Below are 23157 nucleotides of genomic sequence, written 5' to 3' on the forward strand. Positions count from 1 at the left end.
CTCATTAAAACAGAGAATGTTAAGGGATGTTTTGATAGAAGTGTTCAAATTCATGATCGGTTACTCTAGGGCAGTGTTTCTCCATGGGGGCAGAAGCGCCCCCTGAGGTGCGTTTGCCTTCCTTCGGTGGGTATTGAAGTCAAAGGGGGCACTGAACGACTTTGTAGAGAGCTTACCAATCACTTGGAAGACTGCCGTGTCCTTGAAGGACATCGCTGTGTGCATACGGATAGTTGCATAACACGAGTCTGTTATTTTCCTTGCACCCATGGAGGCGTGCGCTCTGATTAGTTGCTGTGTTATTATTGATAGTCTTCTCTGTGAATGGCAAACCATTTGAACTCATTCGCAGTTGGCACTAATTCTACTGCCGAGATCAATATCACCTAACTTGTGTCACTTCTAGGAAGATGAAACACAGCTTTTCAACTGTTCTACCGGGTGGCAGAATGAATGCACATTACAGCTAATTAGCCAATCAAATTTTGCCGCTTGTCTGAGCATCTTAAAATTATCGTGATAAGGTAATACCCATGATTCCATCAGTGTATTCGAGCGACAGTGTAAAAATGACCTCAACGAGTAAGAAAAAGTGCAGGCAGCATAGCATGGACTATTTGCGATATGGCTTTATTCAATCTCCATCTAATAAGCAGTTACTACTGTGCTTACTTTGTGAACAAAGTTTTTCCAATGAAGCCATGAAGCCTTCCCATCTTATTAAACATTTGGAAAAGAAACAGTGACAAAAAGGACAAAGATTTGGCATATTTTCAAACACTAAAGAATAAATTCAATCAGCGACCAATGATTTCCACTGTTTTTTCAAAGATGGGAGCCACAAATGTGGATGGTCTTGTGGCATCATACAACATAGCGAAGCTAATTGCAAAATGTGGTAAACCTCATCCGTGGATGAATCGTTGGTGCTTCCAGCTATTGCCGAAGTATTATCAACTGTGCTACATCAGGAACCATCAATGACTATCAAGCGTATTCCTCTTAGCAACAATTCCATGAGAAGGCGCATCGATGAAATGGCTTCAAATGTTGAGGATAAATTATGTTCCCTTTTGATATTGAAAGAAATCGCCTTACAAATTTATGAAAGTACTATATGCGGAAATGAAGCTTTACTTTTGAGGTACGTACGTTTCATCGACAAAAATGAAATACGAGAAGAACTACTTTTTGCTCTGGATCTACCGACAGATATCAAAGGTAAGACTATCTTCGACTGTGTCAAGGATAATTTTAATAAAAAGTCTGTTACCCTCAAAAACATTGTTGCTTGTGCTACAGATGGCGCATGTGCTATAACTGGCCAACATCGGGGATTTGACGCATTATTAAAGAGAGAAGTGCCACATGTTTTCACAGTACACTGCATTTTCCATCGGCAGCATCTGGTTGCAAAGAAACTTAGTGAAGCCCTCAACCATTCTCTACAAGTGGTGATTCATGGCGTAAATTATATAAAGAGACATGGTCTGAATGAATGACTTCTCCGCCAACTCTGTAAAGACAATGAAGATGAATTTCTGTAATCACTGATACACACAGAAGTGAGATGGCTCTTGAAAGGAAAATGCCTCAATCGTTTCCATGAACTGCTTGATTCTATCATCGAATTCCTACACAGAAATAATGAAAACCTTTGTATGAAAGCCGAAACCGTAAAACACAACTGTGCATATCTCGCGGATATTTTCGATAAGTGTAATTCGTTGATCATGCAGATACAAGGAGATAATGTGAGTTTCATAAAAGCAAGGAATGCTGTTACATCTTTTATTGTGCAACTTGATCACTTTCATCGGAATATCAGTTGTTGTGAGTTTTACCAGTTCCCAAGTTTAAACAATATCGCGGAGGATGTTACTGATGATCAATTACTTAACTACTCAGCTCACATTTATGCACTGCAGGATGATATGAAAATATGATTTGCTAATCTTATCGAGATGGAGATCCGTACATGGCTGGCTGACCCCTTTATCTCATAAGCAGAAGAAATGGACATTCGCCTTCAGGAAGAAATGATAGAGCTCCAAAATGACACTGCAATGAAAGTTTGGTTTTCGCAAATGGGTGAGCTTTTTATTTGGATTCAAGATGCCACCCGATGTCGTTTCCTGCTATTAAGCGAAGAGGCAAAGCAGTTTGCACGACCATTTCCTACCTCTTATTTGGTTGAGAAAGGGTTCAGTGCCAGTGCCATCACTAGAATACAAGATAAGACCCGCAATCGCATGGATGTTGTTCAGCGTGGTGACCTGAGCTTGCTTTTGACAAAAATTGAACCAGTTGTATATGATTTAGCAAGACAACATGAACCACAAGGATCATATTGACTATTTTGCTATCACAGACTAAATTTTATACAGTGAACCAAATATAGGTAGACAGTATGCACGGTAATAAATGATAACATTTAGTTTTTGTTGTATATAAAACATTTCACAAAAGTTTTCCGTTTTCAGCACTGCAGTGTATTGCAGTTATATGTGCAAAAATAGACTTTGGTGATTTGGGGGCATTGCATGATTTCAAGGATAAGAAAGGGGCGTTGAATACGGAAAGATTGAGAAACACTGCTCTAGGGCATAAGAATAAGAGGTGAGATGAGAGAAAAAGCACGTTATTATGGTCAAGAGCATACAGCCTGAAAGAGTGGTGGAAGCAGACACATTAATAACATTCAAAAGGAAATTGTGTAAGTATTTGAATAAAAGCTACAGGATTCATAGGTGAGGTACTAATTGGATAACTCTTTCCATGAGTTTGCAAGGGTTGAATGGCCCCCTTTTGTGTTGCTTTGAACTAATAACCCACAACCTTTGCTGCTTAAGTGGAACAAACCCAGTTTGTCCAAACTAAATTCTTGCATTTTATTTCATTTAAAAGTCTAATGCCCATATGTATATAAATTCACCAAAGTTGCAGTTACCCAGTACCACTTCAATTTATACTGATCTTGTAAAACTAAATACTGTACACTGTTGTGTCCCATTAATGAAACTGGTGTTCTAAGGTTGCACCAAGATCTTCTTAGCTAATGCTGTTTCAGTTGCATTTGTTATTTTTACTGCACTATCACCAACTTATTCAATTTAATCTTATGATATCTGTACATAATTACTGTTACTTCCCAGACAGTTACTGTAACTTTGCACGATTTCTGACTCATCATTGGCAGTACCATTTGTAACCACATGGTGGAAGACTTTTCCAACTGATCTTAAAATACTAAATTATGATCAACATATTCACATTACAGTACATGTTCTCGTTGAGATACAGTAGAAGGAGCAGCTTAATTAAAATCCTAAATGGCAAATGTAAGTTTTTTAAATCACAGTGGCTGTAAATAAAGTTTTCTCACTTGTTTATGGATATGCCCAAACAATTAAGTTCAATTTCGAATCGAGCCCTTCAAACTTTACAATATGTGAGACGGAGTCTTACATTTTTAGCTAAATCCAGAGTTGCATTGAGATTTCTGGAGGGCTTTTCACTGCGAGGCTTAACAAGTTCTCTCATGGTATCTTATCAAACCTGCTGCATTAATAATTTACCTCACCCCTATGGCATCTTTCAGGACTGCCTCCAGCCCCAGCTCACATCTGCTATTCTCAGAACCACAAGCCACCCTGGACCAAGGTTACCATCTGGGTCAGGGCAGTCCTTATTAGTTCCTGATCAATGGTTGACTATTAAACTGCGCTCTGGATAATTGAGGATGGACAATGAATGCTGGTCTCACCAGTGACATCCTCATCGTATGAATGAATAAAAAAAGTTGCTTTACAGTTTTATTAGAGACACGCATTACATATTTTCTACCTCCCATCATATACAGACAGATAGTCAGTCCCATATTATATGATAGTCTCGATTAATACCCATCAATTGAATGTAGCACCCTAGCCATAGACAATTAATAGTGCAACTAAAGATGCATTTGCCTACTGTACCACAGGAAGATCTGATGGGGAAGGGAAATATTATTGAATATTGTCTATTAGTACTAATGTGGATACTTGTGACTTCCTCATAGGCCATAGGAAAATGATTGCTCTGTTTGATCTTTTTTTTATTCAATCATGCAATATGGACTTCTCTGGCTGGATCAGCTTTTATTGCCCATCCCTAATTGTCCAGAGGACAATTAAGAGTCAACCACATTGCTGTGGTTCTGGAGTCACATGTAGGCCAGACCAGGTGATGATAGCAGATTTCCGTCTCTAAAAGACATTAGTGAACTAGATGGGTGGTTTTTCCTAATAATTGACAATGGTCATCACTAAATCCTTAATTCCAGATTCTTTATTGAATTTAAATTCCATCATGTGTCATGGTGCATTTTGAATCTGAGCCTCCAGATCTTTAAATGAGCTGCTGGATTAATAACCTAGTGACAATACCACGCGGCCATTGCCTCTCTAATAGCAGAGCAAACAGGTCTCCGTAAGAGAGGGTATGCAATTTGTAAATACTGTACAAAGAAGAGAGATAGAGATACGTAGAAAACCTTCCACATATATAGATTAAGGTCGCCTTGACTGCCTAAATTTATATGGATCTGGATAGAGACATTTAAATTAAATACAGAAATGCACAAGAACATTGAAATAGTTTGATACAGAGATTTAGGTAAATAGTTGTCCTTGGCAACTATTGGAGATGACCTATGTTAGCTTTCCATTTAGGTTATAAATAACAATACAGAAAATAGAATTGATAATTTGATAAACAAAGTAGTTTCCTAGCTTTCTTGTGGAATATGCTCACTCTGAAGCTTTGATCTCTACATCTCCTCAGTGCACTGTGCAATCTGGACCAACATTAGATTATTAACATACCTGAGGAAGTTGAGACTGCAAGTTCAAAATGAAGCATTAGTAACAATTTCATTGTTAACTGGCTGCAAAACATCACTAAACCATTGGTGAAGCCCTTTCTCAGAAATCTGTGATAAAGGTAAACCATTAATCGAACCTAATAGACTTGACATGAAAGGGTAACCACCACGTCCTCAAGAACAAGTAGGTTGGGCAATAAATGTTGAACAAACCATCAACGGCCAGTCAAAAAAAAGTTACATTGGCATATGCCAGGCCTTTGTTCTTGGGTATTCTCTGCAGGTTCTCTTTTTGTCTTTCAGCACATTTTGTCTGAAAGATAGATTAGATATTGACAGTTTTAATTTACAAACCCCACATTGGAACTTCACCATATTGTCTAGGCATTTCCAAGAGAATTCTCCATTTGTGGAAATGCTGTTATTTGAATCAGATATTAACACAAGGCCCGGTCTGCCCAGATGAGGTGGATTTTAAAGAGCCCATGATGCTATTCAAAGAAGACCAGGAAACTTTCTAGAAGTTTACTGGCTGACATGCCTCCTGATCCAATGTCACAACAAGTTTACCAGTGATTTATTTCACTTGCTAACTGTGAGAGTTTGCAGTGCACAAATTGGCAGCTGCGCATACCTACACAACAAAAGTGATTGTTGTTCAAAAAATGACTAATTATCCATGAAGAATTTGGAATGTCTGAACAATCCTATGACTGTCATCAATCTGCAATGATCATTGCTATAATATTTACAATACAAATCTGTTGGCAGCTGCATAGTTGCCTTAATAGATCCCAGCTTGCCAAGAGATGGAGAGTGAACCTAAAGATATTGTATCATTGCCATATATAGTTAGATTTCATCTGAATCATTCTCTGTAATATCACAAAATACAAGAAAGATATAATTGTCCTTTACAGAGGACTCTGGACTCATTCCTGAGGAAAAATTTAATTTCTGTGTTTAAGTAAGTTCAAAACAGAAGTTAGTAGATTTCAAACACTAAACGACATCAAGGAATATGGAAATAGCACAGGAATATGGCAGTGAGGTAGATAATCAATCATGATCTAGAACATTGGAGGAAGTTCAAGGGCCTGAATGGCCTACTTTTCTTCCTGTGTTCCTAGCTGAACTTTTCAAGATTATGAAGGGAATTTTCAAAACTGATGCAGGTTTATTTTGGTTCATTACTGTGAAGGAACTCGAAAGGACATTGGTTGAAAATTAAGAAATTAGAAGCAAAACAAACATCAGGGATACTTTTATTAATTTAGGAAGCTTGTCGATGTGGATGTCAAGAGGCAATATAGTGGCTTGGAGTTTGCTGTCAGTGGAGAAGCAATAACTTTTGTTGCAGATCTGAAAACAAATTACAAGTTGCAAGTCAGATCACAAAATCCAGTGACTGAAAATATTGTTATCATTGGAACCACCAAATCTGCTCTGCTATATTTGTGATAGAAGAATTGAGGAAATTGTTTAAAGGTAGATACTGGAATTGAAAATGAACATTTACACTCTAATGCCCCTTCCTCATCTTTATAAAAGAAGATAGTTATAAGAGGACCACAACATTTTATTCTGACTGGAGTTGTCAGTTGCTGGACTGTGCTACCATCTAGTGTTCACATTCCCACTGTGCCATGCAAAATGCCTAATTATTGTTAGCAACAATATCATTTCTATACTGTGAACAAATGTTGAATATTAAATGCATTGCAAAAACAGTCAACACTGGTTCCCTAAATAATGGCAATAAAATTCAGTTTATTATCTTTATACAAGGCATGTTTTAAAAAAAACACTACAGATGCTAGAAATATACTGAAAGGATCTGGAAAGGGAAAATAAATAAATGCTTCAATTGTAACCCTTCATCAGAAATTATAACTGAGAGACAATATAAAATCTGCTCTTCAGAATATAACCTCTGCTCTACTAAGTTGTTCATACATGAAGAGTATGCAGATTAATTTGATCTTAGAGTAGGATAAAAGGTTGGCACAACATCAAGTGCCAAAGGGCCTGTACTGTGCTGCACTGTTCTATGTTCTATATAGTGAACAAAAACATGTAAATCAGCTAACATTAAAATCAAGATCAAATCACCTGTAGCAATAAAACTACTGAACAAACTTTTAACTTTATTTTACATTATGTATAACATACTGTAAACAAAATACATTTTATCAAACAATGAATGGAATTATTGTTCTACAATATAAATTTAGCTGATTTTAATTTTCCTGCCACTCATGCCTTATGAGACATCAATACAATTAATGGTTATAAATTGTAAACTGAGACAGGTAGAAGGATATATTTAGATTGTAGAGAAGAACACAGCTATTTCAGAGCAGCCTGATAGTGCTTCCAGTTCAATGTAAGCAACCAATAAGACACAGACTTTAAAGGCCATTGCTTGTGTATGGATTGCTTAAAGTCCAGTTATATTGTAAAATTTAGGTTTATTAATATAAAATCAAACTCGTAGCATACAGAGCCTTTAGAGAGAGAAGGCAAAAGGGTTCAAAAAGTTATCAGAGACTGTGAAAAAGACTGGCATGGGACATACTGGCAAGTAATAAAGAATGATTAAAATTTTATAATAATATATACATTTATAAATAAATAAAATGCAAGGAAGAATGCAAATGGAGAAGAAAAGTTCATATTCTTATGCAGAATAAAAATATGAACTGTAAGAAATAGGGCTTTTAAGACTATTATAAAATTAGCAGGCATAATATATAGAATATTATTGAATTAGCAGGTATAATATTACAGAATATTGTCAAATGTTATTGAATTAGCAGGTATAATATTATAGAATATTATTGAATATTATCAAATTAGCAGGCATAATATTATAGCATATTATAGCATTAGCAGGAACAATATTGCCTGAGACAAAGTTGTGTGCTTTCTGTTTTTGTCATTTCTACAGAAAAGACATTCTTAAAAATCAGGGACTAAGGTGATTTTCACATTCCTGATGAGTAGCACAGAGTCTGCTGTGCCCTATATATTCTCTCTTCAATACAAGTATCTGGTGATGGCGAGCAATTGGATCTCAGCATGTGGTAGCTAAAAAGGTAACTTTCAGCTAAAGTGACAATAGAGAGAGGTGATCATCCTGACTTCTTGGAAACCAGGTTAGAATCATTAAGCCAAGCCATTGCCACTGGGTCACCTACCAGCTCTTTGAAATAAAGTATAATAATGAATGCTTGGAGGCAGGGAAGCAGACCTCAAGGCAGCTGCCTTCTCAAGATGAATGAAGACTAGGCCTTTTCTAACAGGAAAATAGAACTTCCAAACATTTAGGCAACTGAACAGAACTCAACTGCTATCAGTTACACAGATCAATAGACTTTGCACCATCTATTCATACATCCTGTAAAGTCAATAAATCACTACAACTTTCAAAAGAACGATTGGTGTCAAGCTCCTCGCAATCATTAATGTCAGGGCTTTACTACTTTACAGAAAGCTTCAAAGAATCTTTCAATAGTTTCCTTTGTCCTTGGGATGTTCCTTATTTGGAGAGTTGAGAAAAGAGGGTATAGCAAGGGAACTGCATTTTGCTTTGATGGACACAGCATCCAGTCAATCAAAGTTGATTTTTGCCTGGACACCTGTAGAATGCTGGCTTTAAGAAGGACATTAGCATTTGCTTGACAGTCATCCCACTGAAAACAGAGTATGTGAGTAAGGTATTGCTAATGGAGTTCTTTTATTGCTCTTATTTATGGGCAGCACGGTGGTTAGCACTGCTGCCTCACAGCGCCAGAGAATTGGGTTTAATTCCCACCTCAGGCGACTGACTGTGTGGAGTTTGCACATTCTCCCCGTGTCTGCATGGGTTTCCTCCAGGCGCTCCAGTTTCCTCCCACAGTCCAAAAATGTGTAGGTTAGATGAATTGACCATGCTAAATTGCCTGTAGTGCTAGGTGCAGGGGTAAATGTAGGGGAATGGGTCTGGATGGATGCGCTTCGGTGGGTCGGTGTGGACTTGTTGGGTCAAAGGGCCTGTTTCCACACTGTAAGTAATCTAATCTATTATACAGGTGGACAGTTCAGCTCTCACTAAATTTACTGTGACTGTCCCTCAACTCAAGGATGAATTCTAATCAAAGTCACCAGTTTGGGGATCCAAGATGGCGGCGACCCAGTAAGACTGAGTCTATAGTGCTCCTCCCAAGACTTGGGCACAGTGGGTCACCTACCCCCTACCAAGCTTACCAAATCATTTATAAATCATTTATAATAGTTTAGTAACTGAATTAGTGGTGTAATATTATATTTAAGCAACTTTATCCTAAGTTAAAATGACTAAAGGGAAGGGAGCCCGCAGCTCTCAGCAAGCAGGAACCCCTCCCCCACACTCTCCAGCTGCAGCAGAGGCGTCCACAGCCGCCCCGGGGGACTTACCAACAGTAACAAGCCTTGCAGAAATGCTTTCCAAGCTTGACTCGAAGATTGATGCCTTTATCGTCGAATCCAGGAATCGTTGGGAGTCGCTCTCGGCCGCGCTGAAGAAGCACGACCGTGAAATTGATGAAATTCAACGCCGAGTCGGAGGGGCGGAGCTAAAGGCCGCGACCTCGGAGACAACCGCTCAATCGGCCGTGGATCAGGTCCGGACTCTCGAGCAGCGAGTCCGGACCTTGGAAAATCATGTTGACGACCTCGATAATCGAGGTCGTCGAAAAAATATTCGTTTGCTGGGCCTTCCCGAGCAGGAAGAGGAAGGCCAGCTTACAGCATTCCTGGAGCAGTGGCTGCCACAACTTTTAAATCTGCAAGCTGGATCAGGCCAGGTAAGGGTGGAATGGGCCTACCGGGTAGCAATACGCGGGCCCGGCTCGAACCAGCGCCCGCGCCCGGTCCTGTTCCGGCTGCAGAGCTACAGGGAGAGGCAGATACTCCTAGAAGCCTCTAGAAATCTCGGAAAAGACCCCCAAGCTATGATCTACAAAGGATCCAAGATCATGCTATTTCAGGACTTTTCCCCGGCTCTGGTTCGAAAGAGGAAGGCATTCGACGAGGCGAAGAAGCGTTTAAGGGACTTAAATGTACAGTACTCCTTACGCTACCCAGCGATGTTACGCTTTAACCATGAAGGATCTGTATATAACTTTGGATCACCAGAAAAGGCTAAGGAATTCTTGGACTCTCTTAGATAAACTGTAGGACATAATGGATGTTGGTCTGCCTTCCCCCCCCGTTTTGGTTTATATCCCCTCCCTTTTTTTTTCTTTTCTTACCTTATTGCTTAATATTATTATGGGGGGTGGGGAGAGGGATTTGATTTTCTCCCCCCCCCCCCCCCCTTGGAGTTGTTTTCTGTTATTATTTTATGTATATATGAGGGGTGTATGTATATGTGTGTGTGTGTATGTATGTATATATATATATATATATATATATATATATGTATGTGTATGTATATATATGTATATATAAGCTGGGGGATTTGGTTAATGTGGGTGGGGGGAGGTGGTTACCTTATTCGATTTTACCTCTGTCTTTAGGAGCGGGGTTGTTTTTCCCTTCGTTATTTTGTATTATCATATTTAATTATTATTTGTTGAACTGGTAATTTTATAGTTATATGTTTATATGTGGTATAAACATATATACCCAGGTGTTGGTAGGGGTGGGGATGGGGTGCTCACTGTTAACTCTAGCTTTGTATTATATTTGAATTTTCCTCACTTTATTGAGGAGTGCCTGGGTCAAGGGTGGGGCATTGGTTGGGAGAGGATATGAGGGATTTTTGGAGAGGAAGTGATGCCCCCTGGGAACAAGGGGGAAAGTCTCCACTTAGATACGTTTTATATTTTTTTTATTTAGAAATAGTTTTTTACTGTATTGTTGTGGGTGTATTAAAGAGGGTTTATTTTTGTAAATTTTACATGTTCCATGCCCGGGATGTTCTGGATGGGGCTCCCCCTCCCGAAGGGTCTCGGATTGGCCCAGAGGATTATGGTTGATCAATCGGTTAAGTGGTGCACCTGGAATGTCAAGGGGAGTAATTCACCACTCAAAAGGAAGAAAATATTATCAAATCTTAAGAAGGAAAGAGTTGATATAGCTCTCCTACAGGAGACGCATCTGTCAGATAAAGAACACTTGAAATTACGACAGGGCGGATTTGATCAGGCCTTTTTTTCTTCTTTTAGCTCAAAAAGCAGGGGAGTTGTTATTCTTGTTCGGAAGAATTTCCCTTTCAAAATCCTAAAGCAGATAAAAGACGAATCTGGACGATATATCTTGATTAAAGCTCTCATAAATGGAGAGGAATATGGGATTTTAAATTTGTACTGCCCCCCGGCACACCCCTTTAAATTTATAACGGAAGCCTTCTCAAAATTGATGGCTTTTGATGCCCGTCATATAATTATAGGGGGAGACTTTAATTGTATTATGGATCCGGAAATAGACAGGATTCCCAAGAGTACTGCAGGAGTATCTCCCAGATCTAGACAATTGATGGATCTGAACAAAGAATTAGGATTAGTAGATGTATGGAGATGTCTTCATCCACAGGGTAGAGATTTTTCTTTCTACTCTAATCCACATAAATGTCATACCAGAATTGATATGTTTTTTGCCCCCTCAATTTTTTTAAATTCCATATCATCCTGTAAAATAGGTAATATAGCAATTTCTGACCACGCTGCTGTATATATGGAAACTAAGGCGAAGAACAGTGGGACATCCCCTCGGCATTGGCGTATGGACCCCTTCTTAATGAAAGATAGTAAATTTGTAAAGTACTTCTCTCAAGAATTTAAAACTTTTTTAGAAATTAATTCAGGTACAGCTAGCAACCCGTCAATGATGTGGGAGACCATCAAAGCTTACACGCGAGGCTTGATCATCTCCTACTCAGCGACCCAGAAGAAATTAAAAGGAGAACAACAGCGTTTGCTTGAAACCCGCTTAAAAGCGGCTGAAACAGCATACATTGATAGACCCTCTATTATTAAATTGCAAAGGATTACAGCTCTTAGGACAGCTCTAAATACTACACTTACTCAAACGGCTAAGAGGGAAATATTATTTGCAAAGCAAAGATTATATGAATATGGCGACAAACCGGGTAGATACTTAGCATTTCTTGCAAAGAAAAAAAAGGCCCCTCAGACTATAATGTCTATCAAGGAAAGTACGGGTATTTTGACTCATGATCATAAAAAGATTAATGCGACCTTTAGAAAATTCTATTCTGAGTTATATAAATCACAGGATTGTGAAGATAGGGCGAAGAGGATGCAGTCATTTTTTAAAAATTTGACTTTTCCAGACCTAACTCCGGAACAAGTATCGGTCCTAAATGCTCCTCTTACACCCCAAGAAATAGTTGATGCAATTAGGCACCTTCAAAATGGTAAGACGCCGGGCCCAGATGGCTTTCAAGCTGAATTCTATAAAGAATTTACAGAAATACTGGTTGGTCCACTTATGCACATGTATAACTATGCATATAGTCAGGGCTGTCTCCCGCCTTCGCTGAAAGAGGCAAATATCTCTCTTATCCTCAAAAAAGGAAAGGACCCAGAAGATTGTACATCATACAGACCAATATCCTTGCTAAATGTAGATTTTAAAATCCTCTCTAAAACATTAGCACTGAGATTAGAAAGGATACTGCCACATATTATAAAGGAGGATCAGACGGGGTTTATTAAGGGCCGTAGATCATCCAATAATGTTAGAAGGGCTCTGAATATGATTCAAGCTTGTCATCAGGGAAAGATACCAGGAGTAGTGGTTTCATTAGACGCGGAAAAGGCATTTGATAGGGTCGAATGGTCATATTTGTTTTACACATTGGAGAGGTTTGGTGTTGGACAGGTGTTTACCAAATGGATCTCAACATTGTATAGTGATCCCAAAGCAGTTGTGGTTACCAATGGATTAGGCTCGGATAGCTTCAGTGTGGGTAGGGGCTGCCGTCAGGGATGTCCCCTCTCACCATTGTTATTCACGCTAATAATTGAACCACTAGCAGAAGCTATACGAGCTGATCCTAATATAGTGGCCCCAAGGATTGGTACAGGTAAACATAAAATTACCCTTTATGCAGATGATGTTCTTCTATTCCTCAGTAACCCTTTGATGTCCATACCCCGCTTAATCCAAGTTATTAATACATTTAGTGCATTCTCAGGCTATAAAATTAATTTTTCAAAATCGGAGGCTATGCCAATGGGTGGCCTTGCTGTGATACCCCGCTTAGCGGACGGTTCCCTTTTTCCCTTTCGCTGGTCCCTGGAGGGTTTCTTATATTTAGGCATTTTTATTACTCCAGTATTTGGTCAGTTGTATAAGGCTAATTTTGTGAATTTATTGGAAAGGATAAGGCAGGACCTCCAGCGATGGGGAGACCTGCCAATTTCCTGGCTGGGTAGAATAGCATTAATCAAAATGAATATCCTGCCCCGTCTCCTATATCCTATGAGAATGCTTCCGGTGATGCTGCCGAGGACAGCTTTATGTAAATTATACGGCTGGCTGAGTTCCTTTATCTGGAATTATAGGCGGCCCCTCATTAAGCTGAAGAAGCTACAGCTTCCACAGGCAAGGGGTGGATTGGACTTCCCAGATTTTAGGAAATATCAATTAAGTTCCCTATTAAGTTATATAGCTGATTGGGTCTTGTCTGATCCACAATCAATCTGGTTGGACATCGAGGCTTCTCAAGTAAAATACCCACTTATTAACCTTTTATTCTCAGACAAGAGGAAAATCATTACAGATCACTGTAAAAACCCTATAATACTAAATACAATCAAGGCTTGGAATATAATGCGGCAAAATGAGGGTAATTCACATAAAACATCCCCCTATGCACCGATAGTGGGAGCATGGGGATTCCAACCGGGGTTAACAGATGCCACTTTTAAACTCTGGAGAGCCAGGGGTATCTCATGTCTCGGGGATTTATTTAAAGATGGGGTCCTGATGTCTTTCGGACAGCTGCGTCAGAAATTCGGATTACCCAATGGAGACCTCTTTCGATACTTCCAAATTCGAGATTTTATACAGAAGAAGACTACGTTATTAGATAGTCTTTATAAATCCGATAGAGAATGTCGTGTCCTACGACCAGTGGGGGTATCTTCCGTCAGTAATATTTATCATTTGCTACATGATGAAGTATCGGGAGATATGGATAATCTGCTTAAAACATGGGATCAGGATCTGGGACTAGAAATCTCCACAGAAACGTGGAATGATATCTGGGAAAATGCTAGAAGAATTACTATTTGTAACAGAACCCAGGCTATCCAGCTGAAGATACTTCATAGGGCCCATATAGCACCGGTTCGATTGGCAAAATTTAAGGCAGGAGCATCTCCAATGTGTCCTAAATGTAAAATAGAGGTGGGCACTCTTGTACATTGCTTATGGACCTGTCATAAGATCCGTGGATATTGGACTAAAGTAGCAAGTACCCTGACAGAAATTTTAGGAACGGAAATAAAAGTGGACCCCGTATCTCTCCTATTGGGCTTTTCGAACTTTCCCTCCCTGGACACGTACGGGAAGAGACTATTTTCTATTCTTTCTTTCTGTGCAAGGAAAAATATTTTGATGAATTGGGTGGCGGAGGGCCCCCCTGGACTTTCAAATTGGCACAGACTAATTATGGAATGTATTCCCCTTGACTTCCTTACAAACATGGTGCACCGAAAGACCGAATTATTTTATAAAATATGGCAGCCCTTTTTGAATTACATAAATACAGATATTTCGGCTATCCTAACAAGGGCTTTTATTTAATTGAGACTACAGACCTGGCTGGTCCGCGGCCCCTCGGGGGAGGAATCCCGCACGAATACGGGTTTATCATATCTGATGTTAACACATCCCGAGCATGTAAGAGACTTAAATATACACCCTGGTTAGTTGTAGGTTAGATTAGTAGATAGTTGAGTTTTGTCTGTTTGTTCTTTTTTGTTGTTTTTTTTTCCGGTTTTTTTTTTGTTGTTTTGTTTTTTTTTGTCAAATTTTGGCTATTGTATATTTGAGCTAATTGTATATCAATGTTTATATCTGAGAGTTTTGTTTATTTTTGTAAACTTGTAAAAATGTTAAATTTCTAATAAAAATATCTATATAAAAAAAAAGTCACCAGTTTTATCTATGGGTTTTCATGTGATTGAACAGGTTGTTTCTCGACCTGTAGATCTTTGGGTACATGGTGCCTGAAGTGCAACATTTGCTTCCCTTTCTTTCCTTCTCTGCTGCCACTCTGTTTCAATATTAGAGCATTTGCACTTGAAAGCATGATGCAGCTCGATGGGTGAGTCGTTGGAAATTTAAACAACGGGTAGAAAGTTCCTCCCAGTCATTAATGTCAATGCTGCTGCACTTCAAGGAGAGCTTCAGAATATCTCTGAAGGATTTTCTTTATCTTATCCTGAACTTTGGGGAATTGAGAATTGGGAGCAGAGTCCAATCCATTGGAAATGCTTTCCAACAGTCCTGCCTGACTTGCAACAACTGGCTTCAAGAAGGACAATAGTTTATACTCACACTCAGTCCTTCCACTGAACCCAGAAAATGTAGCAAAAAATGTTGCTGGTGGAATTTCTCCACCTCCCTGTGTCCCTGATACACAGACCAGGTCTTACAGCACCAGAGGAGTGTTATAATGAAAATTGTTCTGTATCCAATAATTTTTGTTGAGTTAGAATATAGAACTGTACAGCAGGCCCTTTGGCTCATCATGTCTGTGCCAACAATGACGCTATTCTAACTAATCCCATCTGCCTCCACATGGTCCATATCCCTCTATTCACTGCATGTTCATATGTCTGTCTAAATGCCTCTTAAAGTTTGCTATCAGATCTGCTTCTACTACCTCCCCAGCAGCACATCCCAGATATCTACTACATTTCCATAAAAAAAAACTTTCCTCACACATTTTCTTAAACACTTCCCCCTCACCTTAAACCTATGCCCTCCCAGTATTAGAACATAGAACAATACAGCACAGAACAGGCCCTTTGGCCCTCGATGTTGTGCTCACCTATGAACTAATCTAAGCCCATCCTCTTACGTTATCCCATCATCATCCATATGCTTATCCAAGGACTGTTTAAATGCCCCTAATGTGGCTGAGTTAACTACATTGGCAGGCAGGGCATTCCATGCCATTACCACTCTCTGAGTAAAGAACTGCCTCTAACATCTGTCTTAAAACTATCACCTCTCAATTTGCAGCTATGCCCCCTTGTAGAAGCCGTCATCATCATTCTAGGAAAAAGACTCTCAATGTCCACCCTATCTAATCCTCTGATCATCATTTAATGTCTCTATTAAATCCCCTCTTAGCCTTCTTCTCTCCAGTGAGAACCGACCCAAGTCCCTCAGGCTTTCCTCATAAGACCTTCCCTCCAGACCAGGCAACATCCTGGTAAATCTCCTCTGCACCTTTTCTTATGCTTCCACATCCTTCCTGTAATGGGGCGACGAGAACTGCACATAATATTCCAAGTGAGGCCGCACAAGGGTTTGTACAGTTGCAGCATGACATCACGGCTCTGGAACTCAATCCCTCTCTAAATAAAACCTAATACACTATATGCCTTCTTAACAGCACTATCAACCTGGGTGGCAATTTTCAGGGATCTATGTACATGGACACCAAAATCCCTCTGCACATCCACACTACCAAGAAACTTTCTATTGACCCAATATCCTGCCTTCCTGTTATTCTTCCCAAAGTGAATCACCTCACGTTTATCTGCATTGAACTCTATTTTCCACCTCTCAACCCAATTCTGCAGTTTATCCAAGTCTCCCTGCAACATTCTTGCACACTGTCCACCATTCCACCGACTTCAGTGTCATCTGCAAACTTACTAACCCATCCACATATGCCTACTTCCAAGTCATTTATAAAAATGACAACAGCAGTGGTCCCAAACAGATCCTTGTGGCACACCACTAGTAACTGGACTCCAGGCTTAGTATTTTCCATCAACCACCACTCGGTGCCTTCTTACAGAAAGCCAGTTTGCTAAATCACCCTCAATCCCATGCCTCTGCATTTTCTCCAAAAGCCTACTATGTGGAACCTTATCAAAGGCTTTACTGAATTCCATGTATACAATGTCAATTGCCCTACTCTCATCCACATCCTTGCTCACCTTCTCAAAAAAAATCTATGAGGTTTGTGAGACACAATCTGTCCTTGATGAAACCATGTTGATTATCTTCAATCAAATTGTTGCTTGTTAGATGATTAGAAATCTTAGCTCCTATAATCCTTTCCAAAAGCTTTAGTACAACAGATGTGAGACTCACTGGTCTATAATTACCTGGGTCATCTCTACTGCCCTTCTTAAACAAGGGTGTAACACTTGCAATCCTCCAGTCCTCTGGTACCAAACCTGTAGACAATGATGACTCAAAGAACAAGGCCAATGGCTCTGTCATCTACTCCCTAGCTTCCCAGAGAATCCTCGGTTAAATCCCATCTGGCCCAGTGGACTTATCTACTTTCACACCTTCTAGAATTGATAACACCTCTTCCTTACTAACTGTAGTCTTCACTACAATATTCTCCTTTTCCTGAGTGAAAACAGATGAGAAATATTCACTTAGTACCTCATAAAACATGGTTCCTTTAGCTTATCACTTCCTCCCTGCCTGACAGGGACATACCTATCAAGTTAAAAATCACACAACACCAGGTTATAGTCCAACAGGTTTATTTGGAAGCACTAGCTTTTGGAGCACTGCTCCTTCGTCAGGTAATTGTGGAAAATAATATTGTAAGATGCAGAATTTATAGCAAAAGTCTACAGTGTGATGTAACTGGAATTATATGAATGCACGAAGCATTAGACATAAGTTGGATGAGCTTGAGGCTCTTTTGGAAATTGGCAGATACGATATTGTGGGGATAACTGAGACGTGGCTTCAAGTGGACAGGACCTGGGAAATGAATATTCAAGGCTACACGTGCTATCGGGCAGAGATGGTGGGGTGGCCTTGTTGGTAAGGGAGGATATTCAGTCCCTTGCACGGGGGGACCTAGAGTCAGGGGATGTAGAGTCAGTGTGGATAGAGCTGCAAAATACTAAGGGTAAAAAGACCCTCTTGGGAGTTATCTACAGGCGCCCAAACAGTAGTCTGGATGTCGGATGTAAGTTGAATCAGGAGCTGAAATTGGCCTGTCGCGAAGATGTTACTACATGCAGGTAGACTGGGAGAATCAGGATGGTATTGGACCTCAAGAAAGAGACTTTGTGGAATGCCTCAGAGATGGATTCTTAGAGCAGCTGGTGCTGGAGCCGACCAGGGAGAAGGCAATTCTGGATCTGGTATTGTGTAACGAACCAGAATTGGTCAGAGACCTCGAAGTGAAGGAGCCATTGGGAAGTAGTGACCATAATATATTAAGCTTCAATCTGCAATTTGAGAAGGAGAGGGTACAGTCGGAAGTGACCGTACTTCTGTTGAATAAAGGGAACTATGGAGCTATGAGGGAGGAGCTGGCCAAAGTTCAATGGTGCAATACCTTAGCAGGGATGACCGTGGAGGAATAATGGCGGATATTTCTGTGTATAATGCAGAAGTTGCAGGATCAGTTCATTCCTAAAAGGAAGAAAGATCCCAGGAGGAGGCATGGGCGGCCGTGGCTGACAAGGGAAGTTAAGAAACATATAAAGTTAAAAGAGAAAAAGTATAACATAGGAAAGATAAGTGGGAAAACTGAGGACTGGGAAGCTTTTAAAGAGCAACAGAGGATTACTAAGAAGGAAATACGCAGAGGAAAAATGAGGTACAAAGGTAAACTGGCCAATAATATAAAGGAGGATAGTAAAAGCTTTTTTAGGTATGTGCAAGGCAAAAAAATGGTTAGGACTAAAATTGGGCCCTTGAAGACAGAAACAGGGGAATATATTACGGGGAACAAAGAAATGGCAGAAGAATTAAATGGGTTCAGATCTGTGTTCACTGGGGAAGACACAAGCAATCTCCCTGAGGTAACAGTGGCTGAAGGACCAGAACTTAAGCGAATTTATATTTGCCAGTATTTGGTGTTGGAGAGACTGTTAGGTCTGAAGGTTGATAAGTCTCCAGGGCGCTCAAGGAGGTGGCTTGGGAAATCGTGGATGCATTGGTGTTTATTTTCCAGAGTTCGATAGATTCGGGGTCGGTTCCTGAGGATTGGAGGGTGGCTAATGTCAAACCACTTTTTAAGAAAGGTGGGAGAGAAAAAGCAGGAAATTATAGACCAGTTAGTCTGACCTCAGTGGTGGGAAAGATGCTGGAGTCTATTATAAAGGATGAAATTACGGCACATCTGGATAGTAGTAACAGGATAGGACAGAGTCAGCATGGATTTATGAAGAGGAAATCATGTTTGACTAATCTTCTTGAATTTTTTGAGGATGTAACTCTGAAGATGGATGAGGGAGATCCAGTAGATGTAGTGTACCTGGACTTTCAGAAAGCTTTTGATAAAGTCCCACACAGGAGGTTAGTGAGTAAAAGTAGGGCACATGGTATTGGGGGCAAAGTACTAGATTGGATTGAAACACCTGATCAGCAGATCCAGACACTCTATACAATCAACACAGGAATTCTTGGACATCATCAGAAATATACACAGAGACAAGGAAGAAACCATGGTCTCATTCGATAACGGCACTGTTCACCTCTATTGACAAAACCCTAGCCAGAGAAACAATAGCCAACCTGCTGGACATACAGAACAGACAACAGGACATTGAACTTATCAACAAAGACGGCATACTCAAACTACTGGACCTGTGCCTCACAACACGCTTCACATTCAACAACCAAATATATGAACAAATCAATGGCACACCCATCTCTGGACTCATAGCAGAAGCGGTAATGCAAAGATTAGAACAAACAGTCTTACCGCAAATTCAACCCAAACTCTGGGTCAGATATGTGGATGATACCTTTGTAATTATTAAAAACACAGAAATAGAGAACACACACCGGATCATCAACGCCACACTCACAGGAATCCGATTCAGCAGAGAGGAAGAAAAGGACAACCAACTCCCATTCCTAGACGTGATGGTATAGAGAACACCGAACGGAGAATTCACCACAAAGGTATACAGGAAAGCCACACACACAGACCAAGTCCTAAACTACGAAAGCAACCACCCCAACACACATAAAAGAAGTTGCATCAAGACACTATTCAAAAGGGCCGCAACACACTGCAGTACACCAGAACTGCAAAAAGAGGAAGAAGAACACCTATACAACGTATTCGCCAAAAACGGATACCTGCGCAATTTCATCAACAGATGCCTATGGGAAAGACAACGGAATGAGGACATACCGCAACCCAAAGGACTAGCCACACTACCATACATCAAGAGCATTTCCGAACTGACAGCCAGACTACTGCGACCACTAGGACTCATAACAGCACACAAACCAACAGCCACGCTCAGACAACTCACCAGAACGAAGGACCCGATACCCAGCATGAGCAAAACCAATGTAGTGTACAAAATCCCATGCAAGGACTGCACAAAACACTAGATAGGACAAACAGGAAGACAGCTAACGATCTGCATCCATGAACATCAACTAGCCACAAAACGACATGACCAGCTATCTTTAATAGCCACACACACAGATGACAAGCAACATAAATTCGACTGGGACAACACTACTATTATAGGACAAGCCAAACAGAGAACAGCCAGGGAATTCCTAGAGGCATGGCACTCATCCACAGATTCAATCAATAAGCACATCGACCTGGACCCAATATACTGACCACTGCAGCTGGCAGCTGGAACTGACAACTGGAAGCGGCAGATTCAAACCACTATAAATGCTAGAGGAAACATCACAGAAGCGCTTCACAGGAGGCTCCCAAGCACTGAGGATGTCACCCAGATAGGGGACGAAACGTCTGCAACACAAATTCCCAGTTCGGGGAACAGAACCACAACAACGAGCACCCGAGCTACAAATCTTCTCACAGACTTTGAACTGAAATTATATATTGAAAAAGACCCGGATTGTCTGTTGTATAATTTCAGTTACATCACACTGTAAACTTTTGCTATAAATTGTGTGTCTTACAATCTTATTCTCCACCATCACCTGATGAAGGAGCAGCGCTCTGAAAGCCAGTGCTTCCAGATAAGCCTCTTGGACTATAACCTGGTGTTGTGTGATTTTTAACTTTGAACAGCCCAGTCCAACACCGGCGTCTCCAAATCATGAATATCTATCAAGGACACATAGTATCTGTTCCTTAAACCAGCTCCACATTGCAATTGTCACTATCACCTGCATTTTGCTACCCTATTCTATTTCTCCTAAGCCTTGCCTAATCACATTATGTTTGTCCTTCTCCCATCTATGACTCTTGCCCTGTGGCATGTACGTATCCCTTTCCATCGCTAAACTAAACGTAACCAAATTATGGTCACTCTCTCCAAAGTGCTCACCTACCACTAAATCAAACACCTGGCCTCGTTCATTACCAAGCACCAGATCCAGTGTGGCCTCCCCTCTTGTCGGGCCTTTGACACACATTGGACAAAAGCTGCACACATTGGACAAAAGCTCCCCTCCGGCACACATTAGTCAAAAGCTGATCCATCTGATGGACTAGACTTGTCCAGTCAATGCTGGGGAAGTTAAAGTCCCCCATAATGACTACCCTGTTCCTTTAACTCCTACCCAGAATGGTTTTGCCAATCCTTTCCTCCACATCCCTGGAACTTTGCGGAGGCCTAGAAAAAACTCCCAGCAGTGTGACCACTCTTCTGCTGTTTCTAACCTCAACCCATACCACCTTAATAGGCAAGTCCTCGTCAGAAGTTCTTTCGTTATGTTGTCCATGACAAACAAAGCCACGCCTCTTCCTCTTTTACCATCTTCCCTGATCTTAATGAAAGATCTAAACTCTGGAACCTGCAACATCCATTCCTGATCCTGCTCTATCCATATCTCCAAAATGGCCACAACATCAAAGTCCCAGGTACCTATCCATGCTGCAAGCTTACCTACCTTACTCTGGATATTCCTGGCATTGAAGTAGACACATTTCAAACCAGCTTGCTGTCTGCCAGCACACTCCTGTGACCATGAAATGCTGTCCATGTCCTCCCTACTCACATCCTCCTGTGCATCGGACCTACACCACAGGCTCCCATCCCTCTGTGAGCTAGTTTAAACCCACCCAAATAGCATTAGCAAATTTCCCACCCAGGATATTAGTACCCCTCTAGTTCAAGTGAAGACCATCCTGTTTGTCAAGATCCCACCTTCCCCAGAATGAGCCCCAATTATCGATATACCTAAAACCAACCCCCCCCCCACCCCACCCTGCACCACCCCTGTAGCCATGTGTTTAGCTGATATCTCTCCCTGTTCCTTGCCTCGCTATCACGTGGCACAGGTAACAAACCAGAAATAACAGCTCTTTGATCTCGTTCTCAGCTTCCACAATAGCTCCCTGAAATCCTACCTTACATCCCTATCCCTCTTTCTACCTAAGCCGTTGGTACCTATGTGGACCACGACTGAGACATCACGGACCCTGGCACCTGGGAGGCCACACACCAACTGCGAGTCTCTTTCGTTCCCAACAAACCTTCTATCTGACCCTCTAACTATCGAGTCCCCAATGACTAACACTCTGCATCTTTCCCCCTTCCCTTCTGTGCAACAGGGACAGACTCTGTGCCACAGACCTGCACCCCAATTCACGCCCCTGGTAAGTCATCTCCTCCAACAGTATCCAAAATGGTATACTTGTTTTTCAGGGGAACAACCACAGGGATCTGCACTGACTGTTTTTACCCCCTTCTAACAGTTATCTAGCTTTCTTCGTGCCTAAGAGTAACTACTTCCCTGTAATTCTTATCTATCACAGACCCTGCCTCCTGAATGATCTGAAATTCATCCAGCTCCCGCTCCTGTTCCCTAATGCAGTCTTGGAGGAGCAAGAGTTGGGTGCACTTCCTGCAGACGTACTTGGATGGGACATTAATGTTGTCCTTCAACCTCAAATATCATGTAGGAGGAACATTCCTCTCCCTGCACTGCCATTCCTGGTACTTTCCTTATTAGAAAGTGAAAAAGAAGAGCTTACCTTCTCTTTGATATTTTCACTTTGGGTAAAAAGATGCTGACTATCCATTCTATCCATGCCTTTCATAATTTTAATTCCTATCAGGTTACCCCTTAGCCACCTACACTCTAGTGAAAACAATCCAAGTTTGTCCAACCCCTCCTTTTAA

General features: G+C 40.8%; 1 pseudogene; it reads left to right on the plus strand.

The window, feature by feature from the left end:
- The first annotated feature begins 533 nt into the window (after positions 1 to 533).
- LOC122561455 (SCAN domain-containing protein 3-like) lies at positions 534 to 1502 on the plus strand (annotated as a pseudogene).
- The last annotated feature ends 21655 nt before the right edge of the window (positions 1503 to 23157 follow it).

This window comes from Chiloscyllium plagiosum, unplaced genomic scaffold, assembly GCF_037043375.1.
Source record: "Chiloscyllium plagiosum isolate Xiang-an unplaced genomic scaffold, Cpla_swu_hap1 HiC_scaffold_23, whole genome shotgun sequence".
In the NCBI taxonomy this organism is placed as follows: domain Eukaryota; kingdom Metazoa; phylum Chordata; class Chondrichthyes; order Orectolobiformes; family Hemiscylliidae; genus Chiloscyllium; species Chiloscyllium plagiosum.